We start from the raw sequence: 24,964 nt of genomic DNA, 5'->3' as shown, positions 1-24,964 counted from the left end.
AGATTTAGGTGGGATTGGGCTGTTAGTACCTGTTAAGTGGATTTGATTCAACAGGTAAAATGGATTCTTCACTTTGATAGCCATGTAACACACCTGAGATTTGTAAGTGCTAGTAAGAAAGCAAAAATGAGTTGTACAGACCACTGCAGTCTTTTGAGGTCAGAGGAGCCCCCATTTGGTTTGTGAGTAGCAAAACAAAGGAAGATGGAGAAAATTCTCGCTGCCAGCTTGTGATGTTCAACTTTGATGAAGGAATCTTCAAAAGGATTTTAGTGTTTTGAGTGACCGAGAGACAATGCAGACATTACTAGCCCCTATAACTATGTGCTAATGTGCATGGTCTGCTGAATTAAGGACCCATGGAAGAACTGCTAAGTAGCTACTGCCTTGATAAAAAATAACAATATGCAGTTTTTTAATCATGCAAAAGTTACTGCAATCATCTGTGATCTCCTGCTTCAAACATTAAGTAAATGCACACAGAAAATCTTTTCTAAAAATTAACATCTGCAACAGCTTCGAGATTTATCTAGGAAGCTACAATTGCAGCTGCAAATACAATTGCAGTCAGTTTGACAAAGAGAATCTGAGAAGACACTTTTTATGGTACAAACAAGTCATTACCAATATTGAATTCAAAGATTTGAACTGCAGTAGACCCACATCATATGCATATTTAACTTGTGGAAATTCAACTACTTTGCTTGGCAAAAACTAGAGAGAAACAACAGTTCAGTTCTGGTAGTTCTGCCCTCCATTCCACTCAGTGAGTCCCAGAGTAAGCTCGAGACCAGACATGTAGATGTGCCGTTCCCTGTCAGTCTTAGTTCCTCAGTGCCTGCAGTGTGATTCTTGTTTTTAAAGTGACTGTGCATATTTTTCAGATTCAGGAGTAATTTTGAGTAAACATTATTTTTCCCATATGCACTCACTTTAGAACCAATTCCCAATGTAACATATGAGACTACTGTATAAGCATTTCTTCATATACAGATGCTCACAACAAAAATAGCAGAATCATAAATATCATAACATGTCTGTTCACTTGAATTTAAGTAGAAGGCTCTAACCGACTCTGCTCTAAATAGTCTCAATGTAGAAATTCGTTAGGTAGTAAGTGCAATCCTATGCATGGATTGAGACAGGGTTCAATCCTATGCAATCCTATGGAGACAGGGTTGAGCAGTGAAGTGGCTAAGTTTGCAGATGACACCAAACTTTTCCGAGTGGTGAAGACCAGAAGTGATTGTGAGGAGCTCCAGAAGGATCTCTCCAGACTGGCAGAATGGGCAGCAAAATGGCAGATGCGCTTCAATGTCAGTAAGTGTAAAGTCATGCACATTGGGGCAAAAAATCAAAACTTTAGATATAGGCTGATGGGTTCTGAGCTGTCTGTGACAGATCAGGAGAGAGATCTTGGGGTGGTGGTGGACAGGTCGATGAAAGTGTCGACCCAATGTGCGGCGGCAGTGAAGAAGGCCAATTCTATGCTTGGGATCATTAGGAAGGGTATTGAGAACAAAACGGTTAGTATTATAATGCCGTTGTACAAATCTATGGTAAGGCCACACCTGGAGTATTGTGTCCAGTTCTGGTCGCCGCATCTCAAAAAAGACATAGTGGAAATGGAAAAGGTGCAAAAGAGAGCGACTAAGATGATTACGGGGCTGGGGCACCTTCCTTATGAGGAAAGGCTACGGCGTTTGGGCCTCTTCAGCCTAGAAAAGAGACGCTTGAGGGGGGACATGATTGAGACATACAAAATTATGCAGGGGATGGACAGAGTGGATAGGGAGATGCTCTTTACACTCTCACATAATACCAGAACCAGGGGACATCCACTAAAATTGAGTGTTGGGCGGGTTAGGACAGACAAGAGAAAATATTTCTTTACTCAGCGCGTGGTCGGTCTGTGGAACTCCTTGCCACAGGATGTGGTGCTGGCGTCTAGCCTAGACGCCTTTAAAAGGGGATTGGACGAGTTTCTGGAGGAAAAATCCATTATGGGGTACAAGCCATGATGTGTATGCGCAACCTCCTGATTTTAGGAATGGGTTAAGTCAGAATGCCAGATGTAGGGGAGAGCACCAGGATGAGGTCTCTTGTTATCTGGTGTGCTCCCTGGGGCATTTGGTGGGCCGCTATGAGATACAGGAAGCTGGACTAGATGGGCCTATGGCCTGATCCAGTGGGGCTGTTCTTATGTTCTTATGTTCTTATGCATGTCTACTCAGCAGTGTCCCATTTAGGTTAATGCAATGAGTCCCAAATGTTTTTGACTGGCAGCTCCCTTGACCTACAGGGCCATTGGCTGCAGATTTCCATTAGGGCTACAGTCCTATACATTTTATAGGGTGGTTTTTTTTTTTAATTTTTGCAAGAATTCTGCGGTTCTTCTGGCTTGCTTCCATGGCAGGTAGCCATGGCTCATAGTTTGTGAACCACAAGGTTAAAGGGACCTACTCCCAAGGAATTATTTATCCTAGGTAAGTGTTTATAGGGTATTTTATATGTGTGCAGTCTCATCATTTATCACTGAGAATGCAGGTATCTTTTGAGGTGTTTCAGAGAAGTGTCTTAAACTGTAAATGGTTCTATGTATGCACAGTGCTTTTTTGTAAAAAAAAAAAAAAGGTGCAGGAACTCACAACTTGTTAATCTTTTATTTATTTATTTATTTATTTTTAAACCATTTTTTATTGGAGAAATAAAATATTTTTTATGTGCTTCCCCCCTAAAGATGAACTTACTTCTGAGTAGACATGCATAGGATTGGGCTGTCAATCTGCACATCCCCTTCCCCCTAGCTACTTTTTCTACCCATGGGGAAAAATACTGTACAGGTGCACTTGTAGCATGTAGTATGTAGTGTGGCACTACTTCGAGGAGAGGAAGCAGTGAATGGATTCCGAAAAATGTCTTACATGAGTTCCATGTAGTAAAATTACTCTAAGCAACTGTGGAGTAAGAACAAAAAAGGAATTCGTACACGAGAGGTGTCCTTAGGTGCACATAGAAACAGCTACGTTTGCAAACAAGCGATTAAATTTGGTTTAATTCAGATATCAGAATACTCTGTGTCTTTGGGAAGGCGCTTGGCATGCAATTGTATGTTCTCTGCTGCCCTGAGCAGCTGCTGTGCATTGCTGGAGAGGAGTTGCAAACGCTGGGTGGCGGAGGGCATGCTTGTGGGGGAAGGACGAGGAGGATCTCTGGCAAGGCTGGACAGCACGTTGTACACACGTAGAATCCCTTTTCACCTGCCCTTAGCATGTGAAAACGGGTGCAGATATATATCTCTGCCAGGATTAAGAGCCCAATCCTAGGTATGTCTACTCTGAAGTAAGTCTTGTTCTAATAAATGGAGCTTACTCACAGGAAAGTGCCTAGGATTGCAGCCTAAGAGCCCAATCCTATGCATGTCTACTCAGAAGTCCACTTTAGTGAATGGGGCTTACTGTGGATAGGATGGCAGCCTCAGGGCCCAATCCTGTGCCTGTCTACACAGAAGTCAGTCCCATTAGAGTCAATGGGGCTTCCTCCCAGGAAAGTGTGAAGAGGACTGCAGCCTCAGAGCCAAAGCCTATGGCTGTCTCCTCAGAAGTCAGTCCCATTAGAGGCAGTGGGGCTTCCTCCCAGGAAAGTGTGGAGAGGACTGCAGCCTCAGAGCCCCTCCTGTGCCTGTCTCCTCAGAAGTCAGTCCCACTAGAGGCAGTGGGGCTTCCTCCCAGGAAAGTGTGGAGAGGGGAGTGTGCCTCTGAGGGGAGGGGCCCCTACAAAAAGGTGCCGGAACTCCATCCCCCCCCCCCGCGTTCCATTAGAAAAAAAGCCCTGTGTATGCATCATTGATTGATTTAAAAATCTCATTTCTGTGTATGGTGATTAAGCTTCATTGTTGTCTATTTTAGCTCCAAGGATAAAAGTAATTGTAGACCAACTTTGTGTGGCTTTTTGCTTTTCTTCTTAAGTGGATGCTGGTATGCTTTTATTTTGACTTTTTTGTCTTTTCTGAGGAGTAACAGAATATTTACAATGTGTAAATATTTTATCCAAAGCTGCTCCAATGACATTATAACTTTAGTACTGAATAACCCCTCTCTTGTCATAAGCTAGCTGAAATTTGTTAGATTTTGAATGAAACTGACTTTGTTAATCCTAAATACCCGTAAACAAAGAAATATAGGATGGAGTCAAGTTTGGTGATATATAGGGAGAAAAGATTTATGTTGGCATCCTTCAGTCTCGGAAGACTATGGTATCACGCTCTGGATAGTGGTTCTGGAACAGTGTCCTCTCCAGTGTGCGAAGCCTGAGTAAAGTAGATATAGAGGATAGGCTGTTACCCATGCAGCAAATCCCCCCTCTCCACGTCGCTGAAATGGTCCAATGGAAAGGCAGAGGTCAATACGGTTGGTTCCAGCGGCGTCACAGGAGTTGCCAGAACGTGACTGTGTTCAGCCATGAACTGCCTCAGGGACTCCAGCTCCAGATTTTGCCTCGAGGTTGACTCCCGAAGGCTCTTCCATAACTGGATGTAGCCACAAGGCAGTGGAGGTTTGGGATTAGAGTTTTCCTTCTCTTAGATGAGCTGCCTTCCCAGGCTAACGAGTTCCATCTACCCGGTGGCTGTTTAGTCGCCTCTTACGACAAGTACAGCCAAACTGAGGGCCTATTCTTATCCCCAGCCCCCAGGGGAAAAGATATGTGCACATTAAAGCCATTTCTGCCCAGCGTTGCAACAGGGATCAAATGGGTATACCTGTGGCTGGGCAGAAATGGGTTCAACAAGTAAGAGAGCATTTTTCCCTCTATGAATAAAAATTTATGGAATTTTAAGTGAATTTTTAAAAAAAATCTTCTCTCTCACAATTTAAAACACCACAACTCTTTGGTTTAAAAAGGGGAGGAAGAAGAAGCCAGAAAGGACAGTTCCTTTGTTTTATAACTATCAGGATTTCTGAGCAATTCTAAAAAACATTGCCAACAGCCATATGGGGAACAGTGCTAATGATGTGTTCAAAGGACAACATGTTACTTTAATCTTCTCTGTGAATTTGATACGAGTCTGTTTATAGATTTTAATGATTTCTATTAAATATCCAGGAGTAGTGAGCATCTCATCATCCCTTTCCTTTACCTCCATCCCTTTTTGGTACAGAAATGGGAGTGTTCTGCTAGCTCACACTTTTACTTCAGCCGACATGCCAGTTGGAAAAGCTCAGTCATATGGTACCTTGTCATAGGTATTACAAATGCTTCTTATCTTTGTGACTGTCGCAACTCATTAACAGTTCAGATCCATTGTGTTGTTTATGATAAAATTGCTAAAATTTGCACTTTTCTGCACACTTAGAGTCTTTTTGTTGATATTCTGAATTTGTCCCTATTTAGTCCCATCAACTTGTTATGGCTGAAATTGAATTTTTGGCAAAAACTCCCCTTTTCAGCTTTACAGATCAGAAGAACCAGCTATTTTTTGTTTGTTTACACCAGGGGTGCTCACACTTTTTTTGGCTCGAGAGCTACTTTGAAACCCAGCAAGCCCGGAGATCTACCAGGGGGGAAGGAAGCATCTGACAGACACCCCCTTTAATGTATGGAGCCCCTGCTGGAGTCTAGTCAGTTTCATCAGTTTTGTTGCTGCATGCCTGAAGAGCAGCTAAAGTGTCAGTGTCAGTGTCAGTTTAGTGTCAGCTAAATATGTCAGTTTCGTGTAGTCACTAGACGAAACTGACATATTAACAGTTTGGAGCAGTGGTGTCCAAAGTTTTTGGCAGGAGGGCCACATCAGCTGTCTGACACTGTGTCGGGGGCCGGAAAAAAAAAAAGAATTAATTTACATTTATAATTTGAATAAATTTACATAAGTTTACATAAATGAATATATTAAAGATGAACTTATATGAATGAATGAAGGTCTTGCAATAGCTCAAGGCCTATAAAAGGCCTTGTACAAAGCAAGGCTGGCCTTTGCTGCCACTGCTGTGTCACAGGTGTGAAAGAGCAAGCAGTGAAGGGAGCTCTCATCACACAGCTCACACAAGAGGTCAAACAGTCGCCCTCATGCTGAGAGAAGTTGTGTTGGGCCAGTGCAGGCTTCAACAAATTTCCGGAGGGCCAGAGGTTCATTGGAGACTGGGGGCTCCCTGAGGGCCGCATTGAGAGGCCTCGAGGGCCGCAAATGGCCCCCGGGCCGGGGTTTGGGCACCCCTGGTTTGGAGAGACAGGGCTCCGCGATCTACTCATTTTGCCTCGCGATCTACCGGTAGATCGCGATCCACCTATTGAGCACCCCTGGTTTACACTTTCCCATCCAGTGAGACAGTGTGCTTGCCTAACATTGCAGTTAATGATTTCATAGAACATCAGACGACATTACTGACATAGACATAAGAAAAACCATACATTGGTGCTTCTGTGTGAATTCAACACCAGATGAACAAAAGCAGACATCACAAGCAATTATGTTTTTAAATACTTTGATTAAAGCTTGCATCAAATTAAAGGCCAGTATTAACAATTGTTTATCATTTGGACCCTTATTGAAATAGTAAAGAATACCTAGACATAAATGTCAAAGTGATTGTGTGAACATTTAAAAGTGTTCTATATCTCATATCTTAAAAACCACAAGCAGTGCTCAGTTCATGGAATGGGACATTTCCATCTCTCCTCTCTGCTCCAGCACCCAACAAAGTAAATCCTGGGGGTCAGTGGACTCATAGGAATAGCTTGAGATTTGGCATGAGGGGTTGCAGGTGAAAGAGATAAGTCAATGAAAATCAAAGTCTTCACCCTGCGTGAATGGAAGTACTTGCACTGGATATCTTTGGATCCAAGCCAAAAAAAAAATTGTTTTCTTATTAGAACAAAACTTTTACTTTCTCTGCAGGAGACTCTGCGTGATCCAGTACACATTTAGTTAGAAATAAGTCACACTGTGGAGCTTTCTCCTAAGACCAGCTGCAGTCCTGTCCATACTTACCTGGGAGTAAGGCCCATTGACTATAATGGGACTTCCTTCTGAATATACAGTGCATGCATAGGATTGGCTCTCAGTGTGTACAGGATTGGGCTGCATACCAACTCTGAAAAGGAAGAGAAGTTTAGCCCTAGGGTGACCAGATACAATGGAGGACAGAGTGCCTATACCTTTAACCATTGTATAAAGGAGGGAATTTTGGCAAGTGCAGCTTTTTAAACCCTTCTATGTTGAGCTGCACCTGCCAAAATTCCCTCTTCTATGCAGTGGTTAAAGGTATAGGCACTCTGTCCTCATTTGTAACTGGTAACCCTAAATATAGTGCTGTTTCAAGAGACAGTTTCAGTCACCCAGTGAAATATAATATGATGCATATCTAGAGGGAGACTAGATATGACTAGATATGTCTAGGCGCAATCCTAACCCCTTATGTCAGTGCTTTCCAGCACTGGCATAGCGGTGCCAGTGGAACATGTGCTGCATCCTGCAGTTGGGTGTCACTCATGGAGGCCTCCTCAAAGTAAGGGAATGTTTGTTCCCTTCCCTCAGAGCTGCATTGCCCTTATGTCAGTGCTGGAAAGCACTGACAGAAGGGGTTAGGATTGTGCCCTCAGAGAATCAGAGGAGCTAAACTCAGCCTTGCTCAGGAAAGGGCTGGTTGACTTGACATGTTCCTAAAGAATGACTCATAAGACTCCATAGGACTCCAGTTATTCCTGGGGGCCATTTCTAAAAATGGAGGTGCTTGTTTCCAGTAAGATAGGATTACAGCCTAAGTCTTACGGAACACAGTGGGCATACTTCTGAGTAAGGTAAATAACACTGTTTTAAAACACTTCTCTGCATAGGCAAAGAATTATAGAGCCAAACACAGGCTATTGGTGTTAACCCATATTGGTCACATCTTTTTGCTGGCACAGGAAGACTTACAAAACTAGCCAATACAATCAATGTGGAGTGGAGTCAGAATCCCAATTTATATTGTCCCTTTAAGAGCTTGGAGGAGAATTGGGTCTGCAGGCACAGCAAGGGCAGAATCCAAGGAGATAATTTTAATGTCCAGGTCCTTAAAAAGTGGAGGACTTAAATGCAGGGAAACATATAATGGGGGGGGACTTATAACAGGGACCCCTGTAACTTTGATTCTTTTGGGTTTTTACTTACTCCAGTATTGATTTCCATTTTAACTCTAGTCCTTGTTGATATGAAAAGGTTGAAAAAAGTGGTGAAGGGGACAAATTGCTGACATTGTGCAATGTGTGTTCTCTTGTGGAGAGAACCAGGTGTGTTTTAAGTAGAGCCTCTTACCAATGCCTTAAGCAGACGTTTTGCGTAAATGCTGCAATCTATAATAGACGGGACACATTCATAGCAGAAAGTAAGAAACATATGTATAGTCTAACAAAAAAAAGAAAGAAACTAAAGGGACAAAGACTAGCAGAAATGCAGACAGAGACAATGTGTCTGTCCTTTGGACCAGTGAAGGAGTAGACTTATTCTATTCCACATGTGCATCAATTTGTGTAGATTGTGTTAGCCAGATGTTGGGGTGGATCCTATATGAGGAACTGTGAAGTTGGATTCCTTCTACTAATCTTCATTTCTGCATTGGAATTTGATTTTCTCTTACTAGTCCTTTGAAAACAGTGAAATAATTATGATAATTATTTATAATAACTTTAACTTTAATAAATTTTAATAACTTTAAAAAATAATAACTTTAATAAATTTTCTTATTAATTCTCCACAGTGCATAATAATTTCCTTATTATCAGTGACAAACTGCAACTGTGCTTCTTCCTAGGAAAATAGAAGCAGTTATTTGTTCTTTAGCTTAAATTATTTTCATGAAATGCCTTACAATTCAACAATTCGCAGTTCTTAAACATAAATTTAAAAATCGGATCTAATAAACAGATAAATAATATGTTAAACTGATACACTGTTATCCATAAATAGAAAGGGACAGACTTTTAAATCTGTTTTGGATTTCCCATAGTAGCAATAGTGATTTTTTAAAATGCTCATTTTGATATTGTGGCTGTTAAGGACAGAGTATGTTTGAAGTGATGATCAAAGTAAGCCAACATCTCTGTGATTGTTGCTATCTAATAAAAACTAAGCTTTTATTACATCTTAAGCTTTGTCAATTTAACTGATGAAATCTTAAGTTTCTGTGTGAGACAATGGAAAAGAAAAATGCATATTTAAAGTAGTTCTAATATAACTGTTGTTCTAAAGCAATAGTCCTATATTAGAAAATGCATCCTGTGATATACATACATATGAGGCAGGCAAAACCAATTTGTGTTTTTTCCCCCTAACTGTCCAATTTCTCTGATTTCTGAACTACACTCAAAAATTAGATAAGATGTTTATCCTTGCAAATAAGACTATTATGAAGAAGAGGCTTACAGTCAGTTCTAGCATATACAGGGGTTAGTTTCCTGGAAATCCCAGCAGATACTGCATCTACGGTTAGGGAACAATTCTTCCTATGAGATCAATGGGGTGGGGGGAATTATCTTACTTGCCAGCAGTGGAAACTCTCAGAATCCAGTGGAGACCATCAGCAAAGCAGCAGAACACTTTACAATGCCATGGGAAGCTTCTGAATGCCAGCTCTTAAGTCCAAGGTAAACAAAGGGACTGGAAGGCTGCCAAAAGGGAGAATAAGATTCAATGTGTGCTATCACTGCTGGATCCACCCCTTCCCACAGCCTCCCAGCCCCCCTGTTACTCCTTGCTCCCCATTCTGTTTTTCCCCCTCCTCTCCCCTCAACAGCCTTATCTGCTCTGGAGGCCACAGACATGTCCAGCAATGGATGGGGAGCGCTGCTGACTCTTGTAGCAAAATGGCCACCAATGGAACACTCCACATGCTGTAGGTGGCTGTTTTGTGACAGTGGAAATGTCTTCCACTGTCACAAAGAGCTAAGGCCAGCAGCCCAATCTTACATAGGATTGGGTTGAAAGTTTGTGAATTCTTTGTAAGTTGATAGGTTAGATAAGTGAGTTTAATAATACGGTTGTTTGTTTTTGAATTAAATCTGCAACTCATAGTTGCATTAAAGCAAGATTGTTTTGTCTTAATTCATTTCATTTTATATCCCGCGGTATCCTAAGGGCTCCAAAAGGGCATAACAATTATATTGAATGACCATTATCTTAAGGAGGGAGCTTATGTATGTTCCATGTGTGTGCTTGTATTTTTCTGTTCAAAAGATGTCCCTAATGAGCTGCCAAACTGTGCTGGAATTTCCTGGGAGTTCAGAAGACAGTTTAGGAATTTGGTTTGCACATTTTAAAGGACGAACATTGCTGTTCACCCTTTCATAAGATCCACATCAAATCCTAAAACTGCTTCTTGAACATGGGGAAATTTAAAAAAATAGTTTAGGGATCTGTGAAGGCAGCTTTTGAACAGGAAAGTTGGAAACACTGCTTCTGTGCATGGAATGTGCACATGTTCCCATCTGCATCACAACCACTGATATGGAGTGTATTGCAACCTTGCTGTTGAAGGATTCATTCTTCGTTTAGGCATTTTCAAAGTGATTTTTACAGTTCAATGTCACTTTGCCAGCAATTAGTAACATATCCAAATTCTGTCCATTGATATTTATTATGAGATAACACTCTGAAATTTTTACAAAGTCAATTACAGCACACTATAATGCTCTCTGGAACATTCTTTTACTTTCAAACTTATCACGAAGATGCTAGCTGTAAGCAAAGGGGCCAAAGGCATCCAGGGTCTCCCGGGCAATGGGGACTGCAGGTTCCATGGTTCCAAAGCTTATGTGCCCGAATCCCACCTCCTTACAAAGTTGTTCACCCTGCAAGCTACCAAGCATGCCCCACCTCCTCCTGCCTGTCTACGCCTCTAGGCTCTGAGTGCAGGCAGAAGGAGAGGAATCACCAGGTTATCAGGTATAATTTACCCTAACCTTCCAATGGTTCTTTGGGGTAGCCCAATACCCTCTGGTCAACCAATAAGCATGCACTCCAGCAATTTGCTTAAAAAGTTTGTTAAGCCTTTTCCATGTTACTAAGTTAGTAGAAATCCCGCCACCCCGCATGCTGGGTCTCTAATGGGAGGGTTCTACTACAGGTGTGCTTATTCTCCAATCCCCTTTGTTATACGATTAAGTCATTAAGCAAACATTCAAAGCAATCTAGTGTCTTTGTTATGTAAACAGATGCTCCCTACCAGGCACTAGCTGGCTGAACAGGCTACTGGAGACAGATTGCTGCTTCTTTGCCTTAAAAGCCTCTTTATTGTGTAAACAGACACTCTGCTGCAGGCTACTGGAGATCTGAATGCCTCATTAAAAGCCTCTTTGTTGTGCTTTGACCACCATCATAAATCCGGTCTGTCATCAAGTAGAAGGATGTTAAGCAAAGCACACCTGCACTAGAGTTCAAACTAGTTACTACATGACTAAATTTTCTGAGTCCCAGGATGCAGGATCTGTGTTCAAATGGACAGTGTCCCGCAGTACTCCGGCCACGAACCACCAGTCCTATAGGCTCGCCTCTCCCACTTGTATAGTGAATGTGCTTTTTGATCCAGTCCAATCAAATTGCCCTAAATTCTGTCATAATCAGCCCCTTTGTTACCAAGCCTCTAATTCTCAGGTATCTAGTATAGCTCTAAATTAACAGCACCTGGCAGCTGTAGCCCCACACCTGGGGCAAAGCTCCATGATGGCACCCATCCGCGGGCTATCACTGCCCCCTGTGCAGAAATCCACCCCCCCTACTCACTAGAGGCTCCCGGAGCCTCGTGTGACCTCCTCCCATGCTGGGGAAACCTCTGTGAGGTTCCCCGGCGCTATAAACTGTGCTTCTGGCAAACCGGAAGCACAGTTTCCACCCCCATTGGGATCCTCAGAGAGGCTTCCGCAGGGTCCTGGTGGCTGGCGCCTGGGGCATTTGCCCCAGGAAAGTCTATGGCAGGCACACAACTGGCACCTGGTCTCTGTCCTTGCAGCCCCCATCCTCATCATATAATGAGTTACATGACAGTTAGTCCCCTTTGGGTCCCAGAGCAACTGTTCATGGAATTCTGGATCTTTGGTTGTAATTTCCAAGTTTCGCTGGAGGGTTTCAGAAACCTATTTTATAACTTAATTTTGCTTTTAAAGGAATTACTATAAAAATAGTTTTAATTTGCATTTCTTGTCTATAGGATTAATAATAAGAAATATTTTCTTTTTACAGTCTATTTACAATTCCATTGTTTTGTTGCTGTTGTTGTTTTTGAGTTTTGGGCTTACATGGTAATCTGAGCTTTTGCACATCAGGGAACTGATGAAGGAAACAGAGAAGAAAAATTGATTCCTTAATGGGAAATTTACAGTTATTGCTCCCAATTTATGGTAATGTTGGTAACCAGGATATTTACATTTACATGTGCTTTGTTGATAACCAGGATTTAAGTTTTGATGAAAGAATCTGAACTTTTTTAGTTCAGGAATAATTTAGATTATCGTTTTTGTTTTTTTACCCCCAAGGAATCCCTTCATATTTTATCAAAGAACGTTTACAGGAATTCTGTCCTTCATTAGTGAAATATAGCCAATGCCTGGTTGACATATGGTATATTCAATTGGAGTCTGCAGCTGGTGATCCTGAGAGTCTGATTCTAAGGATGCTTCCAGAAAGACAGTTTTCAAAACTGCAAACACTAATTTCCTATCTGCATAGTTTCTCCTATGTGCCTAGTCATTGTGTAATAATCAGCCCAATCCAATGTAACTCCCTGTATGATGTTGCAGTTTTGCCAGTCTGGTGCCCTCTACATCCTTCAGGGGAGTTTTAGCCTGCGAAGGCCTCCTCAGGGTAAGGGAACATTTGAACATTTGTTCCCTTACCCTGCGGTAAGCCCATGCTGGCCAATGGTTCTGCTCACACCTATGCTAGCTCTATAACTAGTGCAAGTCTGTGTTGGCCAAGGCAGGGAAGGGGGTTAGGTTTCGGTGTGTGCTACTGCCACTGAAACCACCCCTTCTTGGCCCTGATCTGCCCTCCTCTGCCCTATCACCACCCCATTCCACTCACTGCCTGCCTCTCTCTCATCCCCTGCAGAAACTTACTGATGTTGGTAGGCATCAGTTGTCCACACAGAAAGTTGCACAGCCAGAAAGTGCCTTATGCCACTGGAATGCTCATAAGGCCTGGCTAGGATTGGGTTGTATGACAGAGCCAGAAGATCTTATGTAGACCTGCTTGACCATTGTATATTATAGGGACTGAATGACAGCTAATCAAAATTAGGGTTTCAAACTACATGTCACTTTTCTCAGTTATTTGGTAGGTTTTATTGGTGTAACATCATTTAAAAGGCTAATATTGATGGAAGTGATATTTCAAAAAATCGAGCTGCCATGGTGCTGTGTCTGTTTCTGTGATGTCCTGGGAATGCATATTATAATAACACAATGTGTGACATAGCTTCAGTCCATTGAGCATTCCCCTACTGGTAGCCCAGTTATGTTTGGTGGGGGGTGGGGTGCATAATACAACAACTTCACATCATGCATTTTGTAATGCCACACATTACTACATCCTATCAGCACATGTTGAGAAATAAATATGGAGTGGCAGCAGTTTCATGGGGCTTGCATAATGAACTTCTGTCCTGAGATACTTCTGAGGGCTCAATCCTATCCCCTGCCAGCCCATAGAATGAAGCACCACTGATGGTGTGCTGGATACTAAGGGTGGGGTGAATAGAAGGCCCAGGAAAGGTAACTTAAACTTTTTCTTACTTGCCTCACTGTTCGCCACCTGGCCTCAAATGGGTTCCTTGGACCTACACCAGCTATTTTGCTGGCATATGTCCATGGAGACTTGGGGTGAGGGTAGTTGGGGGCATGGAAAGGAGTACAGGAACTTGGAGTGCATCGCTGCTGCCAAGATCCTCCCACCCCCTGCCTGGCCCAATCCCCAACCCAAGCCACACTCCACTGCCGAGTAGCCCCATTACAGTGGCTGAGGCATTACTCGGGATAAGGGGATATAAGTCCCCTTACTCTGAGTTGTACTCCTTCCCCCTCCTAACCTGTGCTGGATATGGCACAGGCCAGTTGGCCTGCCTATTTCAGCGCAGGTTAGGATTGGGGTGCCCATCAACTTAAATTCAAGAACTGTGGCTTAACTGTGTTGTGGATCAGTCTGTGTATGAGTGGGACTGTTGATTTTAGTGCTTTTGGCTTCAGAAATTCAGGAAAATTGTTCCGTAGGCAAAAGTGTCAGGTCAAAGAGCTGTCAAAGGACAGCATGTGGTTATAGTTTAAGATCATTAGTTTGGTTGATTGGCAAAACATTTTCAAAAAAGACCAGATTACTTTCATAGACTAGATAGCTGGACATTAGCTAACACATTTTTACCTGGGGGATGTGAACCCTCAGGACTCTTGACAGGCAAAGATAATTGTACATATGTGGTGGGGAGGAAAAAAAATCTCTTGAAATTGTTTCATAACTACAGCATATGAAGGGGTTCCTTTCTGGCATTCATGGGGTATGTAAATAGATTTCCAAGTAGCCACTTAACAAGTCATTGAACCACCTAATGTTATTGAAGCTAGTAACAGAAGACTTAATATTTAAATAATTGTCATGATTGAACTATTAGAAAACAAAAAATTGAATACTGTACTGCTGTGATAATAAGAAGGTTTACTGTTAATATATTATACTGAATTTTTTTAAAAATGATTTTTTAAAAATGAATTACACCTTCAATTTCATTAATCATATGTAAAAGTCAGCGTATTAAATGTGGGACATAGGACGATAATGTAAAATTCAGAAAATGTCTTTTCTAGATTACTCTTTTCTTTAGCAATCTGCTTTTTGGTTTTCCTTTTACTTAAGCCTGATAAAGAGTTCTATTAAAAAGTATCTGAGCTTTGTCACAGAAATACTGCATAATGTGCTTCCAGTTTAACCTCCTATCTAAAATTATTACAATGGAATCTTGGCAAGTGCTAAAATTACAGAACAGTGCAAATGTTATTGTCATTCTCTTCATTAATCTCACTATTTTGAAGTACAATGATCATCTGCAGCAATACTGGCAACATGTTAAACCAAATTTAATTATTATAAAGGGTCTCTGACATTTTGATGATCTTCCCAATCTGGGCTGATGTAAACATTATTAAGCTTGTTGTAATAATGATGTAATTGGTCCAGTAAACGGCTTAAGAAACCCTTGGAAATGTATCAATCTTAATGCTAGCATTGTTAAACAAGTTTCCCAAAAATATACATGCAGAAAAATATGGTTTGTGCATAATTTGATTCTTACATTTTGTCAATGGTACTTGAGTTAAGCCACCACTTTAGCTGCATTGACTGTAGTCTGTATCCTGTACTAGTCTAACCCAAAGAGGGAGGAGCAGTGGAACCTGAGAAACCCCTAGAGACATCCAGGCCTTTCAGTCACTCCTCCAGCACCACTAGCAATGTTTCTAGCACATACTAATTATGGGACAGCATGTTGACAGCACACACACATATGGGCAAGGCATAGAAGGAGCCATTCAGTGCACAGCAATGAGGAAATGCCTTGTGACATCAGCACATCACACCCACAATCCACTTGACAAAGTGCTTCCTAGTTCTGGAGCTACTGCGACACAAGCAGCAGGGAGGCAAATGCAGCAAAGAACCAGGAATCCTGATGCTCAGAGTTTAAATTTCCTTATGCCATTCCACCAGAACACATTGTCAAGAAATATCTTTATGATTTCAGCAGGTCAAGAGAGGAAAGATAACTCCCTTAAGAGACTCCAGACATATAGAATAAACATATAAGCCTCTCCAGGGAAGGTGTTCCCATCCCTGTGGGTGAACCCATCTGCTGGAGAGAACCTTTTTTGCCAGTGGAGGAATTAGGACAAGCCACAAGGAGACCCTTGGCTGCACAAGGGCATACAAAAGTCCTGGTAGCTCCCAGACAAGTCAGGTTCAACCCCAGCCAAAAGGATTTCTATAGCAAAGTCCAAACTCACCTTTTGCATGTGTGACCAGAAATGCCCATGACAGAAGCAAAATACGTAGAAGGAGCAGGCAGGTCTCACACCCACACTTGCCAGTCTACAGGGCACTGTAGGACCACTCAGCCACAACAGGTGACAGGAGAAGAGTTCTCAGCATCCTGTTTCAGCCAAGAGGCTGAATACATATACACTACCCATATACACTAGGGACACAATGTCTTTATATAGAATCCTAGCACAGTGGGAGTGTGCATCATTGTTGGCACCTGCTGTTCTTTATACTGTACCTAAGTGTAGCTGTATTTCTGCCCTCCCCAACTGACTTCCTTGTTCATCACAGTAGCCATGAACAGACTGCTTGTGACCCCTGCGAAGCCTGCTCCTTCCCTACTTTTCTTTTTCTTTACAATATAGGATCTTTTTCTTTAAAATATAGAATTGCAACCTTAGGAATTTTTGGATAGCTTGCAAAGACTGGGAGGTACCTTATTACAATTATCTCTTCAGTGTAGAAAGGTTCATGATAGCTTTAATGGTGATGAGAGCCGAGTTCATTGCAGAGTTAACATTTAGGGAGGAAGAAACTATTTGCTGAAGATGAATTTAGTGAGGTTGTTCCTTTGAGCAGGAGGCAGACATTTGGTTCTGTGTGCGTGTGTGTGTGTGTGGGGAGAGAGAGGGGGGAGATGGGTGGCTTTCTGTGACCATAATTTCATCAAGTATGTACAGGTCCAGCCTATTTATATACAGATTTTTTATACACGAATTTGAGTCAACATGAATGGCCCCTGCAAATGAGAAGGAATGTGCTGATACCTGGAGAAGGGGAAAAATGCATCCCTTTAAAATCAGTTTAAAAAACTTAGTCCTTTAACAATAGCCTCCTTAATGAGAGCGAGAGAGCGAGCGAGAGAGAGAGAGGGCAGCTGGCTGACAATCCATCAAACCTTCTCTCTCCAGGCAACCCCTCCCTTCCCCCTGAGCACAGGTGATCACTTTGCATTGGTGGGGCTGAGTGAAGCACTTTCTAAGCCCTTGGAGGAGGACTGATTGATGGGTTGTCTTCTTAAGGACTCTTATCTTACATCACAAAGGTCAGCAAGACTGTTTTTAAATCACTGGAGCAAATAAACTTTGTTTTTTAAAATTGATTTGATATAGTGCGTTTTTTGCTATCCACATGAGTGCTTGGAACGGAACCCAAGCCAATAATGAGTCTCAACCTGTATCTCAAAAGGGTTATAAAATTGTTTTTGCCTTGCGCAAGCAAGCTACATAGGTAGCTGCTACTAAATGATGTGTTTTAACAGAAACCTATGAGGGGAACTCCAATTGTGTACAGAGATTTTGCATTATAGATATCAAGGTTTATGTCACCGTTCTATGAGAAGTTAGCAGAAGTACGGTAATACAAACATTTATATATTGATTTTCAAGAAAAAGTAATTCACAAAGCGAGTTACATAGCAAAATAAATCAGTAAGTGCACAATCCTAACCAGCACTTAGGCCAGCATAGGTGCCCCGGAAGGGTTGCAAACGTGCCATAAAGCATGTCTGCGGCTCCATGGGAGGAAGCTGCATCGGTGCAGCTAGATGCGCTGACGCACGGAGGCCAGCAGAAGCCTCCGCGGCAGCTTCCGCACCGCCGCTTGTGTCAGCGCACCTGTGCTGACACAAACGGCGAAGGTAGGCGTGGGGTGTGTGGAGGAGGTGGGAGGGAGGCGTTTCTGGGCGGGGGGAGGGCAGGCAATGGACGGCCCCGGGGCTGGGACCTGGCGGTTATGCTGGATCCCAACCCCCGTCCCTGGGGAGAACGGAGCAGCTTCAAGCTGCTCTACTCTCCTCGGACTTGCACCACCTCCAGAGGTGGCGCAGGTCCGAGGAGACCCATTGGGACGAGCAACCCTTACCCTGGGGTAAGGGGTAGAGCTTCCCCTTGCCTCTGACTGAGCCGCTGCTGCCAAGGAATCTGCGCTGGATGCAGCGCAAGCCTCCTGGCTTATCTTTTCCAGCGCAGGTTTGGATTGCGCCCTGAATGGTTCCCTGTTCTAAAGAGCTCACAGTCTAAAACAGGGGTGTCAGACATAAGACCCGGGGGCCGGATGTGACCCACAGAAGCTTTTTATCCAACCCTCAGGCTCTCAGCTGCTGATCAGTGCTGAAGTATTACTGCTATGAGGGCAGCCCACATGAAAATTGGGCTTTCCCATCTCTATCTTGAAATATGATCAAGATTTGTGTATTTTTTTCTTCTGTCATTTGCAGCTAATGAGTTCCTAAGTGAGAAAAAGTGCTTATTTTTGGTTATGACCTATTTAATGACAACACTTCCTGCCTAATGACATCACTTCCGGCCCTCAGCAGGCATCATGAATGCTGTTCGGTCCTTGGTATGAGACACCCCTGGTCTAAAAATTACTTGCTGCTTCTGGGGTTACTGTGCTTAAGTCTTGTTCTGGCTGCAGTGTGTTATCATGAGCCTAATATCTCTTCTGCTAGACTTCTGAAACAAATGATAAAGTTTTCCTTTCATATGATGATCTCTTTGCAAACAAGAATCAATGTCTGTCCTTTTTAATCAAAATCTGTAAATGTTTTTGTAAGTTGAGCAGGTATAAATGGAAATTACAAATTAATAACTATTCAGCAAAATTCTTGACAATACTCAAGTGGTTTTGGATTCGATTTATTAGGAAAGAAGTCTGTAACTCAATTATACACTTCCAGATTTAAAAAAACCTCTGAAGTTCATGTTTAATATCATTGGCTTTTTCATTCATTCTTTCTAACATTCAGATTGAAATTAGCCCTTGTTGATTTGTCCAGAATATTTCTTCAGTGAAAGTTTCACCTGTAGTTGTGAGATACTAAAACTCAGATTTCTGAACATTGCCAACTTTTCCTTTCAAACTTTTAAGAGATCTTTTCTTTTAAATCAGAAACTCAAGTTTGTGAAGATGCCAGACCTTTTTTTTTTTCTCAGAAACCCTTAAGGCAGTGGGTCCCAAACTGGTAGGTTGCAAACTGGTGGATTATGAGAAGCACTGACCCTTTCCATTTAAGGGGTGGGGAAGGGGGGAAAGGCAGCGATGTGATCCCCAGGATTGTGCCGCTGCCAGGGACGGTGGGGTTTTTAAAAACTTACTGTGGGTTCTGCAGGCACTCCAGAGTGTTCAGGGATTCTACATTGCCCTCTACAAGGCCCCCTGTGCCTCCAAATGGCTAGTAGTAGTAGTTGGCAACCTTCAGTCTTGAAAGACTATGGTATAACGCTCTGAAAGGTGGTTCTGGAACAGCGTCTAATGTGGCTGAAAAGGCCGATTCAGGAGTGACAATCCCTTCCACACTGGGAACAAGTGCAGCCTGTCCCTGGTCTGTCTCCCTGGCTATGGGCCTTCCTTCTTTGCCTCAGACTATTGGCCAAGTGTCTCTTCAAACTGGGAAAGGCCATGCTGCACAGCCTGCCTCCAAGCGGGCCGCTCAGAGGCCAGGGTTTCCCACTTGTTGAGGTCCATTCCTAAGGCCTTCAGATCCCCCTTGCAAATGTCCTTATATTGCAGCTGTGGTCTACCTGTAGGGCGCTTTCCCTGCACAAGTTCTCCATAGAGGAGATCCTTTGGGATCCAGCCATCATCTATTCTCACAACATGACCGAGCCAACACAGGCGTCTCTGTTTCAGCAGTGCATACATGCTAGGGATTCCAGCTCGTTCCAGGACTGTGTTGTTTGGAACTTTGTCCTGCCAGGTGATGCCGAGGATGAGTCGGAGGCAGTGCATGTGCAAATGGCTAAAAATACTGAAAAAATAGCCACTTCTAGTCTTGTGACAAGAATCAAAAGTGGCTATTTTTCAGTATTTTCAGTTGTTTGGAGGTGCAGGGAGCCTTGCAAAGAGCTCTGCAGGCTCGCTGAACCCCCCAGAGGGCCTGAAGAACCTAAAGTAAGTTTTAAAAAGGGCCTGCAGGACCCATAGTAAGTTTTTTTTTAAAACCCTTTGTCCCTGGCAGTGGCATGATCCCGGGGATCGCATTGCTGCCTTCTCCGAACCGCTGCAAAGACTTAGTGCTTCCAAACTTCTGAGGAGACGTTTGGGAACCACTGCCTTAAGGAGATCAGATCAGCAGGATAAGATGTTTCATTTAAAACCTCCCACATGATGTAATATAGAATGCAGCCCTAGATAAAGTATGCTACACTGGGCCTGCTCAATTGCTTAGAGATTCAGGGTGTTGGTTTTTACCTTTAGAGCTCTATTGGCTTGAGACTGGGGTACCCGAAGGACTGCCTTCTCCTGTGTGTGTCCCCTCATATGTTAAAATTGTCAGCCGAGACCCTGCTTTGGGTGTTCAGGTTGTCAGAAACTCAGCAGGCATTCTCAAGAAGCAGGACTTTCTCAATAGCAGTACCAACTCATTGGAATGCCCTCCACGTACAGACCAGACAGGCACCAGTATTAAATGTCTTTAAGTATCTGACTGTTTAGAAGGCCTTTGACGCTGTGCTGGAATTAACTTTTGTTACTCTAACCTGATTTTCGTCTTGGTCATTTAGCTGCTGCTTTGCATTCTTCTTCTTCTTCATCTTTTTGTAGTACTAGTAGTAATTTGGTATCCTTTGTTGCAAACCACCCTTGGTCCTGTGGAAGAAGGATGCATAGATAAATAAATACCTTAGAGACAATTGAGATCTTTGAATAGAAAAACTGGACCATGTTTGTAAGGGGAAAACTAATATAAATTTAAATGTGCACTATTTGAGATAGAAAAAATAAAAGTGGTGAGCAGTGTGAGGCGGGAGTCTCCAGCAGAATGGGAAAAGGTATAAATGCAGATATTTATAGGGTGATGAAGTTGGATTGACTAAGCATATGAAAGTTCTTCCCAGCTTTCCTCTCAGTGCTCCCCACTCTCCCAGCTTCTGGCATTCTAATTTATTTGTAATCTGTATTTTTTTTTTCTTCAACCCTTAACCCATTTTCACTGTTCTGCAGATGTCTGGTGTGTTTCGGCTATTGTCCACAAATACTAACTGCAAGTATAACTGCTTGATATTCTTTCTGGAGACAATGCAGCTTTCAAAGCTGGCAACATACCTTGTGTCATGAGGCACATCCTTTTGCTTTGCATAAGTGCTTCTTTTAATGAGGTAGCGCAATGCAGCTCATTGAAATCAAAAACACATGATAGGCCCTAGGCAAAAGAAAGGCAATAACTGCACAGATTTTTGAAGAGGGCTAGTCATACCACAGGCTACCCTTATAACTGAAAAACAACAAGAAGTCTAATATAGTTGTCTGCCCAAATATATTAATTTAAATTGAATGGATTTCATGATATTACAGCTACGAGGCACAATGTCCTCCTGGCAAGTACCTGCAAAACCCCTTTTTGGAAGGCTTTCTTCAAATAACTTTTTTGTGTACTACTTCTTGATGGCATGTGTATTTAGAATCTCTCTCCCCCAAGAAATAGCTTTTGATAATTTAAGTGACCTTTCTTGAGGTGATGCCTGTACATCACCTCAAGGGCTCATCTCATCAAAAGACAAGGGCTACAATCCTGTACACACTTATCTGGGAATAAGTCTCATTGAAGTAAGTGGACATACTTTTGAGCAGACATGCACAGGATTACATGGTAAGTTTTCATATTGTCAGCCAAATCTTGTGGGTGCCTTATGCCTGTGAAAAACATGTTCTGCTGGTATAATGCATTTTGCGACACTATACAGCTTGACTGTCACATGGCTGAAGTACATAGCTCAAACCTGGTGCACATGATTTGGGTGCCATCACAAGCAGCGAGTGGCCCCGTCCATGTGATGACAGACTGAGGACTCCTGTTAGTGCAGATATGGCTGGGGGGGGGGGGGTCAGAAGGGAAGCATAGAGAGATGTAATGGCATGGATGGTGAGTGGTATGGAACAGAGAGAAGATGGGGCAAGGAGGAGGGCAGACCAGGCCCAGGAAGGTGACAGATTCAGCAGCAGCACCCACCAAATCCTAACACCTTCCCAGGCCTGATCCATCTTCATGGGTCAACATGAACATGCCAGCACAGAAGTGCCAAGTGACCCAATTAGGGAAACAAATGTTTCCTTTCCCTAAGGAGGCCCCAGCGTGCTATAATTCCCCTGTGGGATACAGTGGATGCCACATTGGCTCCTCTGCATTGCTGTGTGGGATGTTGCGGTGGATTGGGTTGTATTGTCTCTTTGTATTAAAAATCTTTTCAAGTGAACTATCCATGTTTTTACAAATGTCGCCATGAACAAAGGATTCTCTTTAGTCATGCATTTCCTGAGTCGCACAAGCTTCATTGTATTTTTCTCTCTCTTACTACCTCACTACTATTCCCTTCTTGCATTCTTGCATTCTTTTTACTGGATCCCAGATTTTTCCATCACCCTCACACTATTTTGTCCATTCAATGGAGGTTGTGAACCTTGTAAGGCTCTGAGGTAGGCGGGGAGGGGGCAAGATGGAGGTGCTCCCGGGCGGGGGGAGGGCAGGTAGTGGGAGAACCTGGGGGCGGGCAGGGAGCGGGAGACAGGGCTTGAATCTGGCAGTTATGCTGGATCCCAACCCCCGTTCCCAGGGAGATTGGAGCAGCTTGAAGCAGCTTCACTCTCCTCAAACTTGCGCCACCTCAAGAGGTGGTGCAAGTCCGAGGAGACCTATGGGGCAAGGGTGCCTTGCCCAGAGCTAAGGGAAAAATTTCCCCTTGGCTCTGGCTGAGCCACTTTTGGCCCTTGCCCTGCGCTGGATACAGCACAAGCCTCCTGTCTTGCCTGTTCCAGCGCAGGATAGGATTGCGTCCTAAATGAGTACTCCTGTTCCCGAAATGATTGGGTAACACTGAAATTTGCCTACTGAATGGAATCCAAGAGATGCACATTTCCTTGCCACTTGTAATTTCTTGGAGAGTCTAGCCATGTTCTTTTCAAAAAGATTCAGAGGAGAGCGGGACATTACCAGCCTGTTAGCATAATGTCTGTCCCAGATTAATTGGTGTGAACCATTATTACAGCTGCAATTATTAAAATACATAGGAAAACAAACCTTACTAAGGAAGAATTGGGCTGACTCCTTAAAAAAAAAAGTCTTGCCTTCCCAATTTTCTGGTGTGAGAGTGTCAGCAAACATGGTTTCTCTGGTGGCTGCTATATATATAGTCCTCTGAAAAGTTTTTGGCAGAGTCTTTCACCAGAGATTCCTAAGTAACCTTGGCAGTCATGAGATAAAATGACAAGGTTCCTTACAGATCAGTGATTTGTTAAATAATGTTAAATAATAAATAGTAATTGGTTAAATAAGAAATAATAATAATTTTGTGATCATGAAACCAGAAGTGGTTTCCAATAGTTATTTTTATCTCTTTGGAGCCTTGGGGAGCCCTGCAGAGGTGTCCACGATGCTCCCGGTACCAACCAGAGGCCAGTGCTGTCGGGGTAAGTGTAAAAACCCCCTTCCATCCCTGGTAGCAGCATGATCCTGGGAATCACATTGCTGCCTTCTCCCCTCCTCCCTACTTGAAGGAGCAGTTGCTTCCCAGGCTGATGGATTGTGACCTGCCAGTTTGGGAACCACTGCTCAAATAGAATCCCTCCAAACTTTGGTTAATGGGCATCAAAATGCCACATGAGATTCACTGAATATATAGAATGATGCGCATGGGGCAAAAGAATTCTGCCTTTTGGATAAACTGTCAGCATCTCAGCTAGTAGTGACACATCAGGAAAGAGATCTTGGCTTAATGAAAATGCCAACAAATTTCCCTGAAAGGAATGACTAAAGTGTTTAAGGTTTTTTAGTTTATTTAAAAAAATACAGCCAAGGAGGACATGATAAAAGACCTATAAAATTATTCATGATGTGGAGAAAATGGATAGTGAGACATTTTTCTCCTCATAACAGTAAAACACAGGGTCATCAATAAATTGAAGGACCCTGTTTTTGTTTTGTTTCATGATGAACAAAAATAGGTTTTTCATACAGTACATAATTTTTGGAATTCCTTGCTACCAGACATGCGATCACCTCTAACTTAGATGGTTTTAAAAGGGAATTCTATAAATCCATGGAGGAAGGGTCCATTAGTAGCCATCATAATGGCTAAGTATTACATTCCTGTTTAGACATGGTAGTATTTGCTCTGAATACCAGTGGCTGGGGGGGGGCAAGCATGGGGGAATTCTGTTGCTTTCATGCACAACTTTGTGGGCTTCCTGGAGTCATCTGGTTGGCCACTGTGGGGAACAGAAGGCAGGGCAAAGTGGATCTTTAATCTGAACGAGCAATACTCTTTGTAGTTGAAAATGTCAAATTAGTTACCCTAATTTGTTAATAGAATGCAACTGATGCTCTGCTCTCTGCACTTAGTCTCAACTCCACCATGTTGACTTGTCCCATTTCCAGCTAATTTTTTTGCCCCTCCTTTTGTAATGTCATTTGTTTGTCCTTCCTCACAGGGAATTGATCCTTGGAGGCGTCCTTGAGAGGTGAACTTTGGGATATTTTAAAAAATGATAGCCTATTAGTGTGTACTTGCTTTGGAGAGCCAGAAACCTATATCAGTATAAGGCAGAAGCATCTGTTCCTATGAGACTTCCTAGAGCTCCCCTAAGCAAAATCCTAGTTTTGCCCTGATATTTACTCTGTCATCCCAGATTTCTGTCCTAAGGCTGAAATGACATTCCACAGACATTCTTTGTGCTTAGCTTTTTATTTTGATTTCATTCTTCTCTTCTGAGGTCAGTCATGCTCTATATGGTATCAGTGCTGAAAATTTTCTAAACAAACACATTCACTCCCATTCACTGTGAATCCACCTGGCATGCAAGATGAACCAGGAGCTGTTTGTGCTAGATGTTGAGAAGTTACGTTGTGCTTCTCCATCATCATCCTGCATTACAGCCAGTTCTAATAAATGTTTTTGTAGCACATTTGCTTACTTTTAATTG

At 42.7% G+C, this 24,964-nt stretch overlaps 1 protein-coding gene across 2 annotated transcripts in view; it reads left to right on the top strand.

Annotated features, from left to right (window-relative positions):
* Positions 1-24,964, top strand: part of ERG (ETS transcription factor ERG) — a 104,570-nt gene that overhangs the window by 2,594 nt on the left and 77,012 nt on the right. The window lies entirely within an intron of this gene.

This window comes from Tiliqua scincoides, chromosome 3 (genome assembly GCF_035046505.1).
Source record: "Tiliqua scincoides isolate rTilSci1 chromosome 3, rTilSci1.hap2, whole genome shotgun sequence".
Classification (NCBI taxonomy): domain Eukaryota; kingdom Metazoa; phylum Chordata; class Lepidosauria; order Squamata; family Scincidae; genus Tiliqua; species Tiliqua scincoides.
Note: the sequence above shows the minus strand (reverse complement) of the source record. Positions and strands in the feature narration are given on the sequence as shown.